Source organism: Bidens hawaiensis, unplaced genomic scaffold (genome assembly GCF_021521415.1).
Source record: "Bidens hawaiensis isolate Kalapana, Puna unplaced genomic scaffold, B.hawaiensis_p1.1 tig00027767_1, whole genome shotgun sequence".
NCBI lineage: Eukaryota > Viridiplantae > Streptophyta > Magnoliopsida > Asterales > Asteraceae > Bidens > Bidens hawaiensis.
The window spans coordinates 130,102-139,845 of NW_027494501.1; the positions used below are offsets into that span (position 1 = coordinate 130,102).

The 9,744-nt window shown below is 35.1% G+C and overlaps 1 pseudogene; it reads right to left on the reverse strand.

The window, feature by feature from the left end:
- Positions 1–530: 530 nt before the first annotated feature.
- Positions 531–2,662, reverse strand: LOC143575874 (L-type lectin-domain containing receptor kinase IX.1 pseudogene; annotated as a pseudogene).
- Between the last annotated feature and the right edge of the window lie 7,082 nt (positions 2,663–9,744).

The window sequence follows — 9,744 nt, forward strand, 5'->3', positions numbered from 1 at the left end:
TTGCATTGATATTAATAAAAGTCAAAGCAAATCACTAGCAAGAGTTGGCATATACATGCGAGAATCGGTGTTTACACATGGTCAACTATATGTGGCTTTGTCATGAGTGAATAGTAGAGACGGTGTTAAAATGCTTATATTAGACAAGGAAGGTAAAGTTACAAATAAAACTACAAATGTGGTTTATAAAGAACTATTTAGTAATTTATGAAATTCACATTTTGAAGTTTTAATTATCTATCTAATAATTGTAAAATGGATGTTATTTTCGTTGAAAGTTATGTTTAGTAATCTTTTATTTTGCTACCGACATTATTAACAATTATATATCATGTTGTCGTCTCCACAAGTATATATGAAATTATGTATTCCACTTTCATATTACGTGTGGATGTTACATGATTTATATTTTTCCACCCGTGACGCCCACGAGCTAATAATCTAGTATACTTTAAACAAATTAAATATCGTAATAGATGTTTGTTTCTATACATAATTTCTATAATTTCTGAAATAGAGACCTTAAAAAATTGTCTAAAAACTCTACTTAACGTTAGAGCTTCCAAACCTCCACCCAAATATTTAAAACTGAAAAAACAAAACTCATAACATTAAATGATGATATATATTTTATGCACACATTCAAAAAATTGCTACAATTTACTTTAACAAAGACATTTGAAATCCCTGGTTATAATATAAAAGAGCCACCCACAAAGTATGATATTTAACGACCATATATATAAGATGAAGATGTTGACATATCCACATTAGACCCATCAAATAACGATGGCTTGGGTGCTGTGAAGTAAGAAGCCACAGGCATGTTTGAAGGGAGTGTAGGGATAGATGCTTCGGAGTTTAGTACTTGAATCACTTGTCTCATCGTTGGGCGGAGTTTAAAGTCAGGATGCACGCACCATAACCCAATGATCATCAAACGCTTGACTTCAACTTCAACAAATTCTGATCCAAGACGTGGATCGACTGCTTCTAAGAAGGTCCCAGTCCCATAGAGCTCCCAAATCCATTCTGGTAACCATATATGTGCTTCTTGTGCCTTGTAGTCAATAGATTTTCTCCCACATACTATTTCTAATGCAACAACTCCGAAGCTAAACACATCCGATTCTTTGGTTGCCTTCCGGGTGTTGGCACACTCAGGAGCAATATACCCTATGGTTCCAGCCAAAATCGTTGTCTGAGAACCTTTGTCATGGTCAACAAACTTAGCTAACCCAAAATCACCAAGCTTTGCATTGAAATTTGAGTCTAACATCACGTTACTCGATTTAATATCTCTGTGCAAAACACATTTCTCCCATTCTTCGTGTAGATATAATAAACCAGAAGCCAAACCAATAGCAATTTTGTACCTTGTTTCCCATGTTAACAGGCTTTTTTCCTTGTAAAGATGTGAGTCTAGGCTTCCATTTTCCATATACTCGTAAACAAGCAGAAGATCTCCTTTCTGGTGGCACCAACCGAGGAGTTGCACCAGATTTCGATGTCTTAACCGGCTAATGATCGTGACTTCTGATGCATACTCCTTGATCCCCTGTTTGGAAGTCTTTGACACCCTTTTGACTGCTACATATGTGCTCAAATCTTTCAAAAACCCTTTGTAGACTCCTCCAAAACTTCCCTCTCCAAGCTTTTGTTTCTCTGCAAAGCCAGCCGTAGCCTGAGCTAATTCAAGGTATGAGAATTTTCTAGGCCCGGTAGGACCGATTTCAATTTCATGGTTCATCGATAATCCAAGTTCCTGCACGTTATCACCACCGTTTTTCTTCTTCCTCCACAAGAAGAATGCAAGTATTCCGAGAAGTGCTATTAGAAAAGATATTCCTGCTATTAATCCCACCACAAGTCTGGTGTTGTTATCAGCTTGTATATGAGAACTATTAAACATCCAGGATTTTACTGTGTTTCTATCGAACGCCTCACCAGTTGCAGCTAAAAACCCTAGGGAAACCCATTCAGGCAACTCACCGCGGAGATCAACTGTGTAATTTAAGTTATTGTGCTGGACTATATTGTTCAATAAACCTGTGAAGGATACATTAAGAAGTTGGGAAGCCGAATCATATTCAATCAAAACCTCGCAGTATCTTCGACTTGACATATCATTAAGCCATGGTGTATCGCTAACAGAGGTATGAGAGTTAACGTTGATACCTACATGATCACACATCGAATTTTCCTCCCAGGTATTGCAATAAGGATCAAACTCCACCCAAACATATTGATCGCTATCATTCCGAGAACTATTCTGGGCAAGTAAGAATCTGAAGCCATCATCTTGACGATGAATGTTACCCTGGTTGAATTGCTTTACGAATGTGAAGCTGGTAGAGAAACTCGCTAGCTCACGTGAACCCTTGTCCCAAAGATGAAACGGTTCCATGTATGCCACACGCCCTTGGCTGGCCATGCCACTTTTAAATTCTGGGGTCACCTGAATTGCATCTTCAGAGATATTAGCACCACCATATAATCTGAACATGTCCTTGTCATTTGGACTGAAATTTGGAAAACTGAAAGAAATTGAGGCTGCATAAGGGATTAACATGAAAAGGAAGCATGCTAAGATATTGGCCATGATTCAGCAGAATGTAAGTTGCTAAATAAATTGTTAGCTTTTTGATAGGTGGTTGTTTTCGGATGGGCTTTGTTTATAGGTGGGGTTTATCATTTTTATGAGGACAATATTTAAAGTAGATTTTTCCTAAGCTTGAGTGCTATATAGTCAGTCAACATTTCTAACGTGTGAGTGCTATATAGTCAGTCAACATTTCTAACGCGTGTAGGACTTATATGTCATGCATTTTCTTTCTTTCTTCTTATTTTTGATGTTCTAGGAATGAGTAGTTTCCCCACAATTCACGTGACGTCGCTAATAACACTACTAACCAACTAGATCAAAAAGTTTACAAAATTTTTGGAAAATAATTACCAGGACCGTCTCCGAGAACTTATATGTCTCGGCCAAGTCGAAATAAAAAAGCCCGTAGACATTAACGAGTAACGAAATATTATAAGCAAAAAAAGTTTAGGCCTTATGTAAATGAGATTTTTGTTTGGTTTAAACAGTTAAATTTTTAAATAGGCTTACATGGTTATGATTTATGTTGTGTAAAAACTGTGTATAAAAATAAAATAAAAAATGACTTAAATGAGACTAAAACTTACAACTTTTTGCATGAAAAACATACCCCTTTACCACTAGACCAACCTAGGTGCTGTTTGTTTTTTCAGAGGTAAAATGTCTGCAGTCTACGGACCACATCTGCAGGTATCTGTAATAGAAGAGGTGGATCAAACCTCTGCAGTCTGCAAGAAACAGACTGTTTGCTTTTTAACGTCTACAGACTGCTAAATATGAAGATTTCCAAATAATATGAAAGATATCTATGAAGACTTCCAAATAATATGAAAGATGTCATCTTTCCCAAGTTTATATAGAATAAGAAGATTTTTATTATCTTTACCTTAATTATCATTACGTATTTGCTTTTTTTTTCTCAAGAAAACATAAATATATATATATATATATATATATATATATATATATCAAGAATATTACCTTTTTCAAGTTTTAACTCGTAACTAATGTTACATATTACATATTACAATAAAGAATTATTAATACATGATTTAGTATAAACAATTGACCAGTTGCTAATTGCAGAAGCACTATGAACCCTAATCCCTAATCACATGTTCCACCATTGAAACTTAAGTGCCTCTTCTCTCTATTTCTTCTAATCTTTCTTTCTTCTTTACCTTCACAAACATGGCAATCAAAAGGAATCCCACTAGAAAAACCGGCGTAGCAGCTTTCTTCACCTAATCTTTCTATCATCTAAACCTTTCTTTATTCTTTATCTCCATTTCTTTCTTCTCTCAATTTCTTTCTGATCTTTCTTCTTTATCTAAACCTTTCATCAAGAAACCTAAAACATCTATTACCAAGAGACCAAAACAGTAAAAAGATTGAATCAATCATTTATCACTCTATCTATATTGCAGGCGACAGCGGAGCTGTGTAGGGCCGGCGGAGGAGCAGTGTGGAGACCGGCGTAGGCGTGCGGCGGTGATGTGGGCCAGCGTGGTGATCGTAGAGGCTGTGTGGTGGCCGGTGGACGAGGGGGAAGGGCGGCGCCGGGAAGAGATGGGTGGAAGAGAATGGGTGGATGTGTTTTGCTAGTGATTGAGAATAAACAGATGTGAAAATGAAGAAAAAGATGGGAAGAGGCCGGGAGATGTGAGAAGAGGGCGCGCAGACCTTTTTTAATGAAATGTATTCTAGAAAACAAACAATCGAAGAGGCCTGCGTGGTGCAGACTGAAGAGGTCCGGAAGATATTTTCTGAAAAAACAAATACCCCCTAGTTATTGTATAGTTAGAGTAAAACATTAAATATATATATTATTTTTTCATAAAAATATATATATAAAAAAATTTGTGCCCCTAAAATTTAAGTGCCCCGACCGGTCGCCCACATCTCCCTATGCCCGAGCCGCCCCTGATAATTACTATAAAATCATCAACCATCAATCTAAATCTTTGTGAAACTAATTATACAGTTATAAGTTACCATTCAACCTATTATAGAATTTCATTTCTTAGAATATAAATTATTATTATACTAATTATAATAAAAACTATTTTTTTAAATAATGGTTACTATATATTATTGTTACGCTATGTTTATTTAAGTATAGCTTTTTTTTAATCCAAATTCACCACCATTCAAGTCAGCCAAAACCGCTATTGATCACTTTCTACAATCATGACCCACCCTAAAACAATCTTTGCACCTTAGAAACCCTAATTTCCAAACTTCATAGGTTAATAGTGATGTGCAAAGAACCTACACCTTTCAACTGTTTGATTTTTCATTATCATTTTGTATAACGACGTTCAGTACAAAAACCCTCGAATATAAAGTGTAGTAGTCTTGACAAAATAGTGAGATGAAAAAATACAAGAAAAATAAAGGAAGATATGTATGATATTTCGTCGTTTGTTCTTAAAGTCATACATATATTAAGGAAAATAACAAAATGTCCATTTAACCGGTCTAACAAGAATTTTTGGACAAGTAACAGAATTTGTTGGTTGAAAATTAAAATGTCATGGGCTCGACGAGTTTTAGCATTGACGTTATAGGAATTGGTTGGCTAATTATACATTTTTAAACTGATTGATCAAATGGACATTTATAAACGGCGTTGACTTGTCAAATGAACATTTTGTCCATTATCTCCAAGAGTTTCACTACTAGAAAACAAATCATTTTTCAACAAAAATTTCCTATGACAAGTAGTTCTACAAAAAAAAAGCTCTAATTTTGCTATAATATTATCTAATAAACATTATGTTAAGTCAAAATAGTTTTTGTAAGAAAGTTATAGTAAGTTTACAATCACGTGTTTTTGTAGCAATTTTTTTAATAAAAGTTGTTGGAAAACAATTGAAAACGATTTTCAAGCATATGTTTTTCCAACTAACTTTTTGTTTGAGAACTGTTAGAAACTGGATTTTGTAACAAATTTCCTACCAAGTCAATTGTAAAAGACATCTCTTTTTCTAATAGTGTTAATGCATATGAATTGTGGTCAAATATTTGTTGCGTAATTAGACGCAACAATTTATATGAAAATATATGTTGCGCTCATGTGCTTTTTAATAAATAAAGCACCAGAAATTCAATACTTGGAATTAAATTTACACAAAAATGAAGTTATTTAAATAAGTTCCGTCAAGTTATATTACGAGGGTAAAAAATGTCATTCCTCTCCACTAAACAGGCTATGAAGATAGACAAGAGGATTTGAGAACTAACTAGATTTGAACTCAAAATCATTCCTAACTATTAGTAACAACTTGTTAATTTACATGAAAATGGTTTTGATAAATTTTCTTGCCGACCGATATTTAACAGATCCAAGCAAAATTGAACTTAGGACCCAGTAACACTTTAGTGAACATATGTGCACCATTCTCTTATAAAACTCAATTAAACATTTATATGTTTGGTTATCTCATGATATACCTGGTTTGTCAACTTAATTGCACCCTGGTTATCACAAAACACCACAACTCTCAACAAATCCCCATTTCTGCTACGAAGCCTTTCAGCCACAAACATTTTTAAACAGCTTCAGTTGTTGACAGGGTCGCTGTGTGTTCCAAAGTGGCTTTCAAACTAACAAGAGAACCAAAAATAGTAAATGCATACACAGTCATTTGTCCGCCCCAATCCAAATCATTCGCCAATATCTGCGCCAGCATATCCTAACACCACATTACCACAAGAACCTTTACCAAAGACCAAACAAACCTCCTTGAATCCATTAAGATACCAAAGTATCCATTTCATGACCTGCCATTGTAAATTTCCAGCGTTTGAAATGTATCTACTGCACATGAGATGCATGTGTCTGGCTAGTTCATGCACATGACGTCATTTGAATAAGTTTTCATTAGGAGTCTATTGAAATTTGAATAATAGAGCCTTAGTGCTTGGCCGGTATGTTTGCTATTGTTGACACGGGTAATCAGGATTATAGATGTGTAATCAAAAATATTGAAAAAGTAATTCGTATTCAGGATTTTTGTACATCTGTTTTCATTTGCTATATGTTTACAAGAAGAACAATACAATTAAATAGATGAAACGATTAACTAAATACTAGTTAGTATAACAAAAGACTATGAATCCGTGATTGGTGATCTCCGACTGCTAGTCATTACTGTGATTTGTTTGTAATATCTTCCTAAGAATGGAAATGATGTAATGACTGATTCTTTAATTTATTTTATTTTTTAACACTCCCCCTTCAATTCTCAACTTATCAAGACAATTAGTGAATATTCACCCGTTGACAACTTTCATTAATATATATGTCAATTGGTCTTCTAATCGAACGAATGGTAATTCTATAATTCCGGCTTCAAGATTTTCATTGGTATTGTTTCTATCGACCTCGACATGCTTTGTACAATCGTGTTGGACAAGATGTTTTGAAATTTGTATTGCGGCTTTGTTGTCACACATGATTCTACTAGCTTAGGTTTGGATAAAACCAATTTATGTTCTAAGTTTACGTATCCATAGAACCTTTTGCACACCCCGGGCAATTCCTCAAAATTCTGATTCAGCACTATATAATGCTAGGACCTTTTGTTTTTTGCTTCTCTAGGTGACTAAATTTCCACCAACTAAAATGAAGTAACCAGATGTTATAATTCTCCATACTGCTTCCATGTGAGTGTCTTGTTGTTGATGCATAAATTTTCTAACTACCCCCTCTGCATATGCGATGTCTGGGTGAGTATCCTAAAGATATATTTATTTTCCTACCAAGCGTTGGTATTTTTATTTGTTTGCCAGTTCTCCTCCTTCTGCGATACGGAGTCTATGATTAACCATTATGTATGTGTCGACCGGTTTGCAGACAATCATTCCTGTCCCAGCTAAAAGGTCAAGAATATTTTTATTTGACATATAAAAATACCCATTTTATATTTTTATACTTCAATTTCAAGAAATTAATTAAGCCTTCCTAGGTCTTTCATTTTAAATTCTTTAAACATGTTTGCTTTCAACTTCTTCATTTTTCATCATTGTTTCTTGTAATGATCATGCCATCAATATATATAAATAAAAAACGTTATAAGGTTACATCTATTATTAAGGAAGAGCGTATGATATATATTGCTTTGTCAAAATCCATATCCCTTCATTGCTAGGGTGAATCTACCGAACCAAGCTCTAGGAGATTGTTTAAGCTCTTAGATAGTTTTTTTAAGCAACATACTTCTTTTGCTTTGAAATTTTCTATGAACTCGGTGGAGCTTTCATATATACTTCTTCTTTTATTCTCCATGAAGAAATGCATTTTTAACATTAAATTGGTAAAGACGGCATCCTTTAGTGGCATCGATCAAGAAAAAGGCCCTGATTGTGTAAATATTAGCAACTGGAAAGAATGTTTCTTTGTAGTCATTCCCATACGTTTGAGTATAGCCTTTAGCAACCAAACCTTACTTTGTAGCTTTTAGTGGCTTTGTCTAGCTACGTTTAATCGTGAAGATCCATCGACGTCTTACGTGTTTCTTTTCTATTAGACGATTACATATTTCTCATGTATCATTTTTAATCAGTGCTTTCATCGTTATTTCCATAGCATCCTTCAAGTTCTTTTATCCTAAAGCCTGTTTCAGAGAGTTTGGAATTTGTTCAGCGTATAGAGAAGCGTTAAAGGCCTTAGCTTCTTTAGATAGGTTTGCTTCTGCTATGATGGCTATCGGATGTACGGAAGATTTACATTCTTTTTCTCGTGGGTATCTCCTTTCAGGAATTCCTCTGTTGACTCTTGGTGGGAGAACATATCTTCCGTTCATTTCTTCTTGTCTTGCTGCATCCTGTATTGGTTCTCTTTGTTCCACATGCACTATTTGCTCTACTTCTATCTCATGGTTATCAGATACGTCAATATCTTCATGAATCTCATGAGATCCTCTATTTGCTATATTTTCATATGTTTGAGTTTTCTGATTTTCATGAGATTCTTTATATGTTATATCTTTTAATGTTTGACAAGTACTTACCTCGAATGACAGATCAGGAGGATTTTGGTCTGGGACATTAATTATTGGCCCACTAGATTATTGTGAAGTTTGTGAATCGTTTTAGGTACTGTGATATACTTCTTCAGACGATGAAGCCCATTTTGGGACCCATTTTAGCCAACTCAGTGTATGTTCCTTCTCCTCCTGGCCACTGTGTTGGGAGGTATAAAAGAACTCGGTTTCAAGGAAGTCACAATTCATGGTAGCGTACATATCACAGGTTTTTGGATTGTAGCATCGATACCCTTTCTAATTAACACCATATCCTACAAAAACACATTGTCGAGTTTGGTTTGGTTAGTTTTTGGTATGTGGACAAAAACAGAGCATTCAAATATTCTTGGTTGCAATGTAAGGGCGGGTGGAAGGTTCGTAAATTCTGATAGGGCTTGAAGAGGTGTTTTCAGGTTAAGGTTTCTTCTTGCTAGTCGGTTAATAAGGTAACGACAGCCTCAGGCCAAAAGGAAACGGGGACTTGAGATTCACACAAGTTAATTCTAAAAGAATACGATGTTTTCGTTCAACGGTGTCGTTTTGTTTGGGAGTGTGAGAACACGACATTTGATGAATTATCCCTTTTGTTTGGCAAAATTGTTTTATTGAATCGTTTATAAATTCCTTACCATTATTGATATACGTTTATTTATACATCTCGAATCCCTTGTAAAGCTGTGTTTATTTAATGTTTCAAGTTCGGTTTAGTTCGTGTTTTGTTAATCTTTTGTTATTTAAGGTTTTGAGTCAAGTTTTTGTATTTATCATGTTTTCGATCGTTTGGTGTCTTGCATGTTAAACTTAATTCTTTCTATGTTTTAATGTGGAGTTTAAGTTCGTTTTTGCCCGTCAACGGTTACATGATTACTTCACTTAAGAGTTTTAATTTATTTTTCACGTAGATGGTGGCTTGAGAGTCAAGGAAAAGAAGGTCTAGAAGGTTCCTATCGTTTCTTGGAAGCTAAGGAAGAAATCTAACTTGATTAAGCAACAAATAACAAGAAAATCTCGTGGAGCCCTCCTTGTGTACGCCACTCCGCACGACGGGGGAGGCCAAACCCGGTCGCGCGGCGCCTACTGCTTCTGGTCAGCGAATTTTGCAAGTTT